A 14,570-nucleotide genomic window follows, 5' to 3' on the forward strand; every position below is an offset into this window, starting at 1 on the left:
TTCACTAACTCAAGTCTGGGAAGAGCAACTTGAAAGTCAATATTTGAGACGGACCCCAAAAAATCCCCAAACACTATTACCTGAAGGTTTTTTGGGAGGATTCAGATCTTGAATATGAACACTCTGCACAGGCAAATGAGACAGGTACAATTAGAAGGAGATGAAAAGATGTTTGAAAGGCCATACAGTTAGACAATGGTCTCCCTAAACATCACACCAAAAGAGTGTTAAATGGCAGAAAGATGGATACAGAGAGCAAACATGCCATTCTTATTGTTTTTTAAGTTGAAGTACTGTTTTCAAAAATGCTCCAGAAACCATATTCTATTTTTTCTCTTCAAAATTAAAAAATAAGAAATCAGTCATTTGATGTAACTGTCTCTTGGGAGGAGTAATGGAAAAATTGCTCCATGGTCACACAGAGCTATCTTTGTATTAGTGTAAACTGGACTCTCCTATTTGTATTATGGCAAATTCACTTTCCTTCAAAAGATTACACAACATCTTCCAAAAAAATGCACAAAGGCCAACTTCTACTCAGAGAAATCTTAGTGAAACAAACATATTAATTACTTGCCTACCTACACCCTCCCTCATAGATAAATATGGTCCCATCCCTGTTTTCACAACTGCTTTCTTCTCTGCTTCCACTTACATCTTCTCCCTCCTTGGTGCATTATCCAACCATGTGTTCTCTGGTTAGGTGTCCATATAGATATTTAACCTTCCCCTTGAGACCCTGGCAGACTGTGCAGGTCCCTTTCCCTCTGATCCCTGTAGAACACAGCTCTTCCCAGCCCAGAGTTCAAAAACCCATGCCAAGACACATTTTCTTCTGTCTTATCAAGGATATGCTTTGTCAGGGACAATTTTGGTATAAGCAGATGCAAGTGTAAATTTCCATTAAATATACCTCAAGAGTACAAGAACCAGTTATATAATATACTCTTATAATTTTCTAATATGGTCCCCTCCTCTGCACCATCCATAGATATAAATAGATTATCACTGATTTTGTCCACTTCTTTTCTTGCAGGAGTAACCTTTCTTAGGAAACCTCTGCTACATGAAAAATGAAAAAAGAAATTATTTTTTTTTCTTTCTCCTAAAGGAAAGCTTCTGCTTTCCTTTCTCCTAAATCCTCCTGCCATTTCAATGTTAAGTTTTGCACTGTGGTAGTCAAGGGATGTTGACTACCACAGTGCAAAACTAAACAAGAGAACATAATGGAGTTCCTGGGACTTCAAACACTACCCTGCACTTCCATAATGTTGTTCAGGTATCCAATTTCTCCTCCAATTTACTTCCTCAGGTGTCCAATTATCTCCTCCATTGAAACAGAGAGAGAATCTGATTTCCATTCACAAAGTTTTCAAACCTAGCACATTCCTCAGGTTTCTCTCATTCACACCGGCCTGGAAGTACATTACCCATCCTTTGACTCCTCAGAAGGAAAATATTAAACCAAGAAGATTCAGTTAATTACAGTTTTATGTTATATCTTTAACATAAAAGGTGAGAATATTGAGCTAAGTGCAGGAATGAAAAGTCTCAAGCAGATCAAACAGGAAAAGACAAAACCTCTGATCCTCTAGTTTCTCCTCCTTTTCAGCACCAAACTAATATTTAAGTAACAAAGTCAAGTACTCAAAAGTTTACTTGCTTACCTCAACTGGTTCTCTGTGGGTTAGATCACAAAAAATGGAGATTCCAACAAGATAGTACCACAGCACATCTAGGGGCAAAGCAGAACTTTTCTGGTCATCTTTTAATAGTCCCAGACCAGCAAGTACAACAAAAGTATGGGAAGAAAAGAGGAAGAAGAGGAAGAAGAGCAGGAGTCAAGATTATACATTCTGTTTCCAAATACAAATACGCTTTTGTTGAGATTTGGGCTTGGTCCCAATTCACCTATCATTCCTGATTATTTTGACAAGCAAAAGCCAAGGTGCCACAATTCCTTGCTGTTCTAATTTAAAGCAGGAAGAATGTGCAAAGAATAACTTTAACAAACAAAATCCTGTCTTCACTTTGAAAAGCTTAACAATGCCATGTGGAGCTCTCCAAGAGTAAGGACTTACTCACAGTACACTTGATCTGCTTTTTCTCAGAAAATTTCTGGTTGATACTGTGCGTTTCAGCAATGCTTTTCAATTATTTGTGAAGTGTCTTTCTCATAAAATATGCTATATAAACATTAATTATAACTTTCATTCTCTTATGGGTGACTCAATTATTGGACTCTTTTTCTTGCAAATATCATGGGATCTCCTCTAAAGGCCTTAGGAAAAAAGAGATGCCAGAGAACATTCTTTCAGATGTGCTGTTTATAGAAGAAAAAGAAGACAAAAGAAAATCGTAACTCTACTTCCTAGAAGTCTGTAATTACTTTTTTCCAATATTCCATTCTCATTTTGGTAAGCAAATATTTGAGCTCTCACATTATCAAAAATACAGGGTTCACACACTAGTCTATTAGTCAAATGTAAGACATAGACATATTCATTTCATAGCATAAAAGACAAAGACAGGATAAGGACATTCTAGTGTCCTTATCCCAAACTGATTTCCAGATTTCCAAATTAATGGGATCTGAGACAAAGAGAAAAGAAGAAATTCAGTGAAAAGGAGTGGACAGAACATGTTCTTGTGACATGTTTTACATAGTTCAAACTCTTTCTGCACTCACTCATTTGACACTCATAATTTCAGACAGTGGCTCATCTTTTTTAACAGGCAGTGTATTTCACCAAAATTCTGTACAACATGGAGTGAAATTAAAAAATTCCATTTATTTAATTCTCTATTAAGTACTGACTTATCTTATCGTTCCCTTTGTAATGCAAATAACCTGCTACACTCAGTTCTGCAGTTTTGATAACATTATCATGACCTGCCACATGAAGAACCAACACAATTCCAGGTTTTTCACAGTGCCACTCCTCTCTGTTACCAAGACTTTGTATTATTTTATTTGGGGCTTATTTTTCCTTTTAAAATTATTTTTTAACCATCAGGTTTTGGCTGATTCCAAGGAAGGACTCTGCAGAGTGTCACTAGGCTCCTGGTACCATCCACAGAGGGGAAAAACATTTTTTCCTTATAACCAGTCTAAACCTCCGTTGTTTAAGCTCATGCTTGTTTTTCTCCTGCTCCCACCACACAGCAATGTGAGGAGCCTGTCTCCATGTTCTTGGCCACCTCTTGGGAGACACTGTAAGGGCTGCTGTTAGGTTCCCTTATCCCATCTGAGCAAGTCTCTGACCATCTTGGTTGCCCTTCTCTAGACTTGCTCCAGTTTATTGTTGTCTGTCCTGAATTTGGGGGTGTGGTGAGAGCCCAACACTGGATGCTGCCTAGCTGTGTAATTCACCAAGTGATGAGTAGTGGGGGGAATTACTTCCCTCAATCTCCTGGCCATGCTCCTGTTCATACAGCCCTGGACACTGCTGACCTGCCTTGCTGCCAGCACCCACTGCTGGCTCCTGTGCAGCCTCCTGCCCACCAAGATCCTGAACTGCTTTCCACCAGGGCTGCTCCCAACCAGCCAGTCCCCAGCCTGTGTCTCTGCAGGGGTTAATCCCAAGCAGATACAGCACTTTGCAGTTGCACTTGTTGAATTTCATGATGTCCCTGTCAGCCCATTCCTCCAGTGTTGTGAGGGCATCCCTGCCCTAAAGAGTATCAAGTGATCATCCAAATTTGTGTCAAAGATGTTAAACCAATAGGTCCTAAGATAACCAGCTATGGTGCTCCACCTGTTACCCCCATCTAGGTAGTGTATGATGCACTACTTACTGCCTTCTGAGCCCAAGCATCCAACCACCTATTTGGCCAGATAGTTGATCACAGTCTCTGTGAACCACTTTGGTAGATTTGCACTCCATCAAACATATGATGTGTGCTACAATTTATAATTTAAAGCACTATCTAGAAACCATCTTCTTCAAGAAAACACTCAATACATCAAATGGGTTCCTTACCTGAAGGCTTCCCCTTCATTGTTACATCCTAACAGAAATAAATCTGCCCAGCCTCATCAAGCCCCCAGAGCAAGAACCAAAGCCTGGCCTTTGAAATGCTATGTAATTACCAGGTTCTGAAGACACTGCTTCTGTCTGTGAAGAAAACAACCTTATTCTCCTGTTCTATCAACACCTTTGTGCCACTTGAGATAATTAACACAATTACAGCCTCTCTTTTATTGGATTTCCCCTGAACATTCCTTCCAAACATCCTCTGTCTCTGCTTTTCCCACTATCATATCTCTAAATACTTAGCACTGCCTAAACATGATCTGATTAACTTGAAATGCAGGCAGAAGCAAAGAGCAAAACACAAGAAGGTGTGTGACAGTAATGAGCCTTTAACAGAGTAATTGCATGAATGAAATCTTAGCATATATTGATTTTCCTGTGATTAGAATGACTTTTGGATAGCCTAAATTATTCTCAATTATGAATCAATTATTCCATACCTGCTTAAAATATGAGCAAAGACTTTAAGCATCAGTCCTGTCCCAGATTGCTTTAGAAGGTGGCCTTCATAATCCATGCTGTACCGAGTCTTGGTCTTTCTCCATTACAATCTTCCTTTGCAGAAGTCAGCACGTCCTGGTCTCTTTCCACAATATCTTCTGGCTTGTGCAGATAATGCAAGATCACAGTCCAGATTAGTGAACTCAGATGTGAAGTCTGGAGTCTATTACAATACACTAGGATAGGATACAAAATCTGTTTATACATTTAGAACATGAATGTTGATGCCGTTGGCAATTCTATTCTCAAGAAGAGAGATCTGTCTGTACCACAGATCTGCAGAAGAACTCACCTCTGAAGATAACAATGAAGCACTAATGATTGACTTCTCTGATGCTTGCCAAGTTATATTATAGTGGGTTTGTACAGGAGTTAATACCACATGCCACATGTCATATCACGTATCTGACACAGATTCGGTTTATTTTGGATTATTGCCACAGGACAAACTACTATGCCCTTATGCTGCCGCTTCTCATTGCTCAGCCACATTCTATCAAGCACTTCTGGCTTCCATCTCAGAGATATAATACGCTTTCTTACTTCTCAACACCTCCACCATTTTTCTGTGCCCTGAGCCTTTACGTCTGGCTCGCTCCTTAGCTGCCCTTCCCAGCGTTCCAGCTCCGGGGCATCCCGCCCCGGGCGCTGCCGCCGCCGGCCGCCAGGGCGCGGCCTCGGGACAGCGGGGACAGCGGGGCGGGGGCAGGGGGGACAGCGGGGACAGCGCCGGCAGCGCCCGGCTGCCCAGCCCAGCTCCGGCCAGCGGTACCCCGGAGTGCACCGCAGAGCCCCCACGGGCGATCCCGCTGGGCACCGGCAGGAGAATGAGCTGTGCCCCTACACAGCACAATCCGTGTCTCTGGAGAGAGGAAGGAGCGGGAGGATTGCTGCTGCTCAAACTGCTCCTCCGTGTAGCCACACACGGACAGTGGCGGTCACCAAGCCCTGCTGGTTCTGCTCATGGGTTGCTGGGCTTTTCCCTGTTTATTTCGTGGCGCCTCCCAGCATAAGCTCCAAGGAGAGAATGGAGGAGGACATCAAACTGCTCTTGTATCAAGGCGATGCACAAAGCACACAAGGCTGTTGCTCTTTTACTTAAAATAGAAAAATTTATTCTCCCCATGGCTGCTGGCTCAATTCATCACAGAAAAAAAGAAAAAAAAAAAAAAGAAAAGGGTTTAAGTTCTGCCTCACTACAGTGGGGACACTGAACTGAATGCAGCTCAGCACTGAATCTGGCCCACTCCAGAGACAGCAGGTGCAGCCTTAAACTGTGCTTATTTCTCTCTTCCCTCCTCCCTTTCTCTACACCAATCTCTCAAATATTCTGACAAAAAGCCAGGGGAAGCCCTGCAAAAACTAGAGCAAATAATGAAAACAAAACACTGTCGACTTCTCCACTTTTCATAAAAGTTAATCTCCAAGTTATATGAAGGAAGAGGACCAGATTCTTAGTTTTAATAAAATATATTATTTTCTTGGCATAAGAAAATTAGTTCTTTGGCTAGGATGCAAAGATTTGATGAATGCATGCAAAGACAGGAGGGAAATAATTCATGTTTTTTCCTCTCTCCTTATGAGTCATTTTGGCCTAAAACACATCTTCCAGAAACTTTTTGGCTGAATTTGGCTACATTAGTTTGCACTCGACATCAGCAGGCTTATCTAGGTCAGAATACTGTGAATAACATTCAAGTGTCATTGCTTGTCACTACTGTGCACAGGATTTAAACATATAAAAAACACTATGAACTATACACTTAACTTTAAGCTGAAAAAGGCAGCTAATGACTAACAGAAACACATTATTATAAAGTACACAGCACGTTTATAAAAAAGAACTTGTACACATTAATATGAAATTCATATGTTTACTTGCCATAATTGTCCTCTGTATCCAGGGATTAAAAAATAGGAAGTTATATTACATGAAGATTAATGTAACAGTGCATGCACAATTTATTTGAAGCAAACTAAACCCAGGATTAAATAAACTCTGAATGCTGTCTTTAGAACAAAATTATTTGCATAGCACTTTTGGAGCAAGTATTTAACAACTGTAAATCTAATCAAAACAACTCTGAAACATTATTGTCAAAGCACATCATCTGTAGAGGAAAGAGGTTATGTTTCACTTCAAAAATGAACAGCAACTGCCCATTTCCAACAGGTAGCTCTCAAATGTATGTTAGGAGATTTCTTTTATGCCGAGTACTGTGCTTAGCTTTAGCAAAAAGCACAGCCCAAAAGAAATGGCTTTGTATGGTCAAGCAGTGCATCTGACCTAACATCCTTGCTTTAGATTTAAGGCAGAACAACAGTTACTTAATACTGGTCTTAACCTGGTCCTGTGGCCCAGATGGCCAGTGGTGTTGTCATGGGTTGGCCAAAGCCAGATGCCAGACACCCACAAAAGCCCCTCACTCACTCCCCTCTGCAGCTGGACAGAGGAGAGGAAATTTAACCAACGGTCCATGGGTTGGGATAAGGACTGGGAGAGATCACTCATTAAATACCATCACAGGCAAATCAGGCTCAACTTAGAGATACAAAGTGAATTTATTACTAGCAAAATCAGAGCAGGATAATGAGAAGTAAAATAAGCCTTTAAAAACCACCTTCCCTCCTTCCCAGCTCTACTGCCTACCCCAGTGGCACAAGGAGACAGGGAATGGGGGTTATGGTCAGTTCATCACCTGAAGCTCCTCCTGCTGCTCAGAGAGAGAAGTTGATCCTCTGCTGGTTCATGGGAGCCCTCCCATGGGAGACAGCTCTTCAGGAACTTCTCTGACATGGCTCAATCTCACAAGCAACAGCCCTCCCAAAACTGCTGCAACCAGAGTCCTTCCCATGGGCAACAGCCCTCCCAAAACTGCTGTGGTGGGGGTCACTCTTCCATGGGGTGCAGTCCCTCAAGGATAGGCTGCTCCAGCCTGGGAGCCAGGGCTTCTCTCCCCATGGGTCCCCCACAGGATCACAGTCCCCTCCAGGCATCCACCTGCTCCCATGTGAGCACTTCCCCCATGGGCTGTGGGTGGATGTCGTAGACCTCCATGGGCTGCAAGGCGACAACCTGCTTCACCATGGTCCTCACCACGGCCTGCAGAGGACTCAGTTCCAGTGCCAGGAGCACCTCCTGTCTTTCCCTCTCCACTGACTCAGTGTCTGCAGAGTTGTTCTCATATAGTCTCATTTCCACTCTCATGACTCATTTAAACTGTGCCACCACCTTTGTTATGATTTCTTTTTGAATCTGTGTCACTGTTTGACGCTGGCACAATGCCAGTGGCCCCCATGAAAATACATTCCCCCTGGTGTCTGCTCCGAGATGTGACCAGGAATAGAGCAAAGCAGGCTCCAACTTAGGAATAAAGAAGAGAAAACTTTATTAACCTACAACTATATGTAAAAAGAAACACACAGAGAAAGAATGAAAACCTTCCAAAAACATTCCCCCTCCTCCCACCAAATTTCCAATACATCACAGTAAGCCAAACCTTGGATTCTCAATTCAGTTACCAGCCTCAGATCACAAACTCTCAGTCCATCACCACCCTTTAGATAATCAATTCTCAGTTCATCAAGAAGAGAGGAGTCCCTCTTGTGCCATAGGCTTCCCCTGGAAACACAGTTGAGACCTCTTGTGTTTCCATGTCACACGTGGCGCTGCCCGGAGATCATTTGCCATCGTGACATCTTCCTTCCATGCCCAGTGCCCTCACCACTGTGCATGGACCAGAGCTGCTTCTAGGGTTTTCCTTTTAAGGGTGCTTTGCCCACTTCCAAAAAGAAAAAGAGCACAGTCTCTCATTTTCGGGACACCTGTCCCCCACAAATTCACCCCCTGGGGCCGAGGGGTCTCGAGAACAGAGATCTTCTTCACTGAAGATGGAGGGCGCCACCATCACCCTCCTCACCCATCGTCTCTGTCCACGCACTCCTTCACATCACATCACTGCACTCTCTTGGCTCTGAGCCATTGCCTCCCCCTAAATGCAGTCTCTGTGTCACAGGAAAAATGTTTCTGTCCATGGCTATACAAGAAAAGTCCAGCCAAAGGCCACTCCATCACCTCCTCCCACCTAAGATTCTTCTCCACTTCTCTCGTGGCCCATTTCCTCTTATCTCTATATCTCTTCTCATTCAGCTCCAGGAGGATCAGCATTTGTAAGGTTTCCATCATCCAAGAAGAGGGTTAAAAATCTCAGGCTCTGCCTGTCCAGAACTCCCACAGCTGCCCTGCTGGGCACCTTCTCGCCACACCCCCCACTTCTCCTCCTCCTCCTTCTTGGGTGCTATCAGAATTCAAGGTGGCACAGGCACAGACGGTGGCTCTCTCTCTCTCTCTCCTGGGGCGGGGGTGGCTGCCTGATGTCCCTTGGTGCTCTTCCACCCTTCCATTCTCGGGCCCTGGCCTACCTCACCCGGCCGCATGGCTTCTCCTCCCCTGCCCAGCCCGCAGCCGGGCAGGGGAGCTCTGAACCTTTCCCTGACTGGAACCCAAGAGAGAGTTTTCCTGGGAGTTCTCTGCTTTTAACCCCCTGTGTTCTCAGAGGCATATCCGTGTCCTCAGCAGCCACACCAGGTGCCAATATTCAAATCTGAGCACCTATTGGTTTGACCACAGCATCCCCAAGAAACTCACTTCCTCTCAAACCATGACAATCTGTTATCACAGAGGCCTTACCACCATCTCCAATTAGCCCAGACTTGGCCAGCAGCATGTCCATCTTTGGAGTTGCCAGGAATTGACTCTGTTGGACACAGTGGAAGCTTCTAGCAGCTTCTCACAGAAGCCACCTCTGTGGCCATCCTGGCTACCAAAAACCAAGCCATGCAAACCCAAGTGGCTATAGAGGGTTACAGTCTATAAGGTGGTTCTTACCTTCCAATTCAGTTCCATTTGAAAATAGTCCAGCTGTGCTATCCAAAACATTCCCATCACATCAACAAAATTAAGTGGGGATGAGCAGGAGAGTCTCTTTCCAGGCATTCATATATATATGTATATGTATATATATGTAAAAATGGAACCAGTGGACTTCCTAGCATGAAAATTAAACATTGGAGAACACAATCTTTTCTGTAAATTAAAAAATTTAGAATTCTGTCAATTTCTAAATTTAAAATACTATTGACAGCTAAAGAAATTCAACAGTTTCCCTTACACCAAGTGAAAGGGTACTGCAACACAGAAGAGTTATAACATCACATGTCCAGAACAAACCCCATTTTAACATAACTTGTCTTAAAAAATCCTTAGTATTTGGGAAACCTAGAGTTTCTGAACTGTCTCATAATTTGAAGAACTGGAAAACTGAATTCTGTATTCTTTACTAGTTTAAAATCCTGTAAGACTTTCATATAAAATTGGATTTTGTGAAAATATGTAGAACCTCTTGAACCTGGTTGTACCTCAGGATCTTGAAAAACTTTCAAGGAACATAGATGTAGTGTCCAAAGTGCAAGTCTTCAAGAGCTCAGACAGTCTGTAAAAGCTGGGAACTGCTACAGAGACATGGACACTCTCTGGAGCACACCCAGTTGTAATAGTACGTTTTGGAAATCTCTTCTTGTGCAACAGTGAGGTATTTTTGTAACACTTGATACTACTATTTATCAAATAATATCAGCATCTGTGTTTCAACAACAGCATTTGTTGTTAAGCAAACATGACTGAACAAAGAGAAACATGCACGCAAACTTAGAGCTCATTTCAAAACCTTTTTCCACAAAATTATTGTTTCTGTATTTTCAGAGAAAGGTTGACCGCACAGAGTAGGACAATTCTGAAACATTCCTGAATGGAGCACAGAGTGCCAGATGACCCTCAACTATGAATTCCTGTTTAATCACTGGACAAATACTTTACTAGGTCAGTAACTGTATTCTGCCAGTTTGCATCAGTCATAAAATGGAAGGATGTTCTCCAAGCAAGGAGACCTCCTCTCTCAAGCTGTTCATCCTTGGTGTCATTTCAGACAAATGAGAACTCTGAGCATTGTGTGCATTTTACAGGCTTGACACCTGGCTGCAGTCACTACCAGTTCATCACAGAGATGTTTGCAGAGGACCCTGACCCGCTCTCAAATTATGACAACCCATGAAACACCACAAAACCAAATCTTCTGGATGACTATTACATGACAGTATAAAACCCTCATTGGCAAGGTACAAGAAGCCACATAATCACATACATGATTATCCCCTAGCATAGCAAGAAAATAAGAATTTTGGGATACTTAATGGATGGCAAATTACATTTGTTCCAAATAAGTTCAAATTTGTATCAATTAATATAAAAACTAGAAGTTTTTAAATAAGCTCTGTATCTGCTACACCAATGAAAAAGTGAAGGATTCAATGATGAGAAATTCTGGAAAAACATTAACATATGCCTGCTCACCATTGCATTGATTTTCAATTTTAATCTTGTAATTAAAAGTAATAGAGATTATGAAGATAATTTGTGGGTTTGATTCATTCATGTGTAATCGTGTCCTTCCTTTTCAGATTGCAAATATCTTGCTATAACCTCTCCAGTGCACAGGGGAAAAAAAAATCTCCCTTTTTATTTTAGTTAAAAGCTACTTACTGGCATACTGTGAGAAAATGAATCTCTGAATCTTAGCTACAAATCTGTGCATTCCAGATCAGAAGCAGTAGTAGTCCTCAAATGGATCTAAATCTCCTTTCACTCATAGTCACATACCTATGAAATTGGAAATATATTCTGATCTTGCATGTGCCATTCTTATTTTTATAAGCAGATGCTGAACATGCTTTTGCACAGATGAGCTTTAAAAAAGAATTGACAGAGGAGATTTCCTACTTTGAGTGTGGCATAAGATACACTATCAAAACTTACAAAGAAAAGGATACTACTTGGTAGGAAACTCTTCAGACTGTAAAGGCAGAAAAGAATTACAGTACTACAATTTCTTAGTTTAATTTGATGAGAAAATGAAGAGACAGATGTGCAAAATAATTGGTATTCAAAGTTGTCATGACTTGTCCAAACAGAATGGATCCCACTCTCATTACATGATGAAATCACTTTTCAATTAAAGCAGTGTATGTGCTTCCCTGTGGATGAAAATTTCCCTAGCCAACTCAGGAAAGTACTCAAAACTTCAAACTACTAGCGGGATGTGTCTGGCTTTTGGATAGTATCAGAAGCTAAATAGCTTGCATTCCCTGGTATAATTTATAACAACTCTGATAATACCAGGAGATTTGGTTTAGAAAATTTGGAACATAAAAGGGCATCAAAAGCTCTCAGAAGTCTGCAAACAGAACTCCTGGAATGGTATAAAAATGTTACAGAATAACATAATGCACATCAGTTTTGCTACTGTACCAAATTACAACCCAGTCTTAGCTACTGGAATAATTTAGTAGATAGAGATAAACCTTTTGATTAACTACACATGGGCATACAGGCATACCTTTTGTAACAAGACTTTCCTTTAACAGCAAAATATTCTGTCATCTGCCACATCCCTAAAAATTTGTGGGCAATGATGAGTAAAAGTAGTTAAGGGGAAAAGCCCGCAGCATCAGGGGTATTGTGCGAGCAGTACAAACATGGAGTTAATCTACTGAATCAACTAATTCTTAAATCAATATTCAAGATGTTGGCTCACCCTCAGTGAACCAGGGACAAGGGAACAAGTGCTGCAAGTGTAGAGCAGTCCCAAAAAAAGAGGAAAAACAGCAGAAAGAAAGATGACCTCTTCATGCTCTCAGGGTATGCTGAAACCTAAATTAGCTCAGTCTTGGGTCAGAGGATTCTTTCCCCTGTTCCCCCCACCCACTCTTTTCTTCTATAGGAGAACTGAAAGAAGTCAAACATGACATGGACTTAATTCGCAGAAATTCCTCAGGCATTGGTTATGCACTTTCCACAGATGTTAGCTGTTTTCAAATGGAAATTACAGTGTCAGACATCATTTTCTCAGAAAAACAGTTTAAAACTCTTTTGATCGGAAGAGATTTAGCTCAGTTTCACATGAGTCAGGGTGAACAATTTCTAGAAGGTCCCCTGGGAACAGCATTTGGATGCTAAAAGACAAAAGCTTTTCAAGCAACATGACAATAGAAAAACTGGAGGTATCTTCTGTAGTGTGCAAGTAGGGGAAGGGAATGGTGGGAAGAAGTGCATGAGGACTATAGGGATTTTCCAAAAGAGCATGTGAGAAAGCAGCCAATAAACTGACAAAGCATACAGCATCACTTATTTCACAAGCAGCATTTAGTCTCTAAGGTACAAAATGGGATTTTTTTAGCTTTCAAAACAACTCACAAAGCTGCCAACTGTTACTCAATGCATTGTCAAGTTAATGGAGGGAAGGGGTTGGGGGAGACAGAAAGAGAGAGCTTTTATCTTCTACAGCACTGACCAAAAGAATGAAGTCAAAAGTAACAACTCCAGGCATAGATCAGGATTCACCCCTGCAGGGCAATGCATGGCTGGATGAATATTAAAATCTACACAAAAATGTGCATGAAACAACTGCCTTGAGATCTCCATATTCAAAATGAGTATTACAAATATATACAGCTGGTTATGTGAGCCTTTATTTTTCATTCATCTTACCTTTTCCTTTTCTAAAAAGGAAAAATTCTACTAAGTCACCAGCATGTCCCTTACATGCTCATGTTACAGCATTTGTTTTATGCTTGCTCTGCTCTATTGATACAAAGGCAATTGCCTTTCTGTTGCATTGTGAAATTTTTCTTACCATCCTTTTAACACTGTGATGAACAAATTTACTATAGTAGGCAGATTTCTGTTAAGTAATACTTAAAATCATTAAATGAAACAATTTTGAACATTCACCTTGAGGACTGCCAAAAGTCAAAATAATCCTAACAAACTGCAACAAAGATATCCTGGATTTAGAACATAACATTTAATTCCCTCTTGCCTTCGTCCAATGAACAACTGTCAAAACACTTGCAGTTCTGGCTTGAAACAGCAAAGGCTTTTGCAAAAGAGCTCTTCTCCTCCGACCACGCTCCACTTCACTCCTGTCTCTCAAAAAAATAGGGCAGACACATTACTTAGGACACTCAAGTTCAAATGCTGAAAAATTCACAGCCATTCAGCAAGTTTTCAATCCACCTCACTATCCACTTATCTAAGCCATAATTTGCCAGTTGGTCTATTAGGATTTCACAGGACGCAGAAGGAATCCCAGACCATCCTGTCTTTTAAGTAGTGTCTGCAGCGTCCTTTGAAAGGCAAAAAGGAGTTAGAAGTAGCAGCTGAATTACTGAGAACAGACTGTATTTATCTCTGGTGTGAATCCTGTTCCCTATTTCTTGATTCTTATTACCCTTGTCTGATGTTCGTCCTACAAAGGTATTTGTGAGATTTCTGCTTTTTTCTTCTCTTTCTAGTTGAATTTTAAGGGCTAATCAAAAATACACAGGACAACTATTGCTGTCTCAATATTCTGTTGGGAACTTTTAAAAAAGTCTAAAGAGAATGCCAATAAGGATTTGACCAAAACATGATCCTTATAGTCTTAATTACAGTAATATGTTTTTCTATATCTGTAGCTTTTCTGTGTAACTACTTCTAATAACATTTTAATAACATGAATACTGTTAAATACTCCTGAAAATAAAGTTCAAGTTATCTCTTAAGGAAGATCTTTGATAGGAAAACAGGAAAGTCTAGAAGAGGTTGCTGGATTCTCATGAGTTTACATATTTGTGTATTTCTACATAGAGAGGAGGGGGTAATGCTGAATTACATATTTGCCAGAAACACAATGGAACAGATGATCTAATGATGCCTAGATACAAGGGAGGCTTCACCTCAGAAGAATAACTGAGTGTATGTAAGCCCATGGAGCGTGACAGAAGGAATCCGTGGATGCTGAGAAAGCTGACTGATGAATTTGCAAGAACACTCTTGAATATCTTTGAAATGTTGTGGTGGTCAGGAGAGATTCCCCCTGTTCCCCCCACCCACCCTGATCAGAAAAAGTGTCACATTCTTCTTCAAGAAAGGTGAGA

This window comes from Molothrus aeneus, chromosome 2, assembly GCF_037042795.1.
Source record: "Molothrus aeneus isolate 106 chromosome 2, BPBGC_Maene_1.0, whole genome shotgun sequence".
NCBI classification, from domain to species: Eukaryota; Metazoa; Chordata; class Aves; order Passeriformes; family Icteridae; genus Molothrus; species Molothrus aeneus.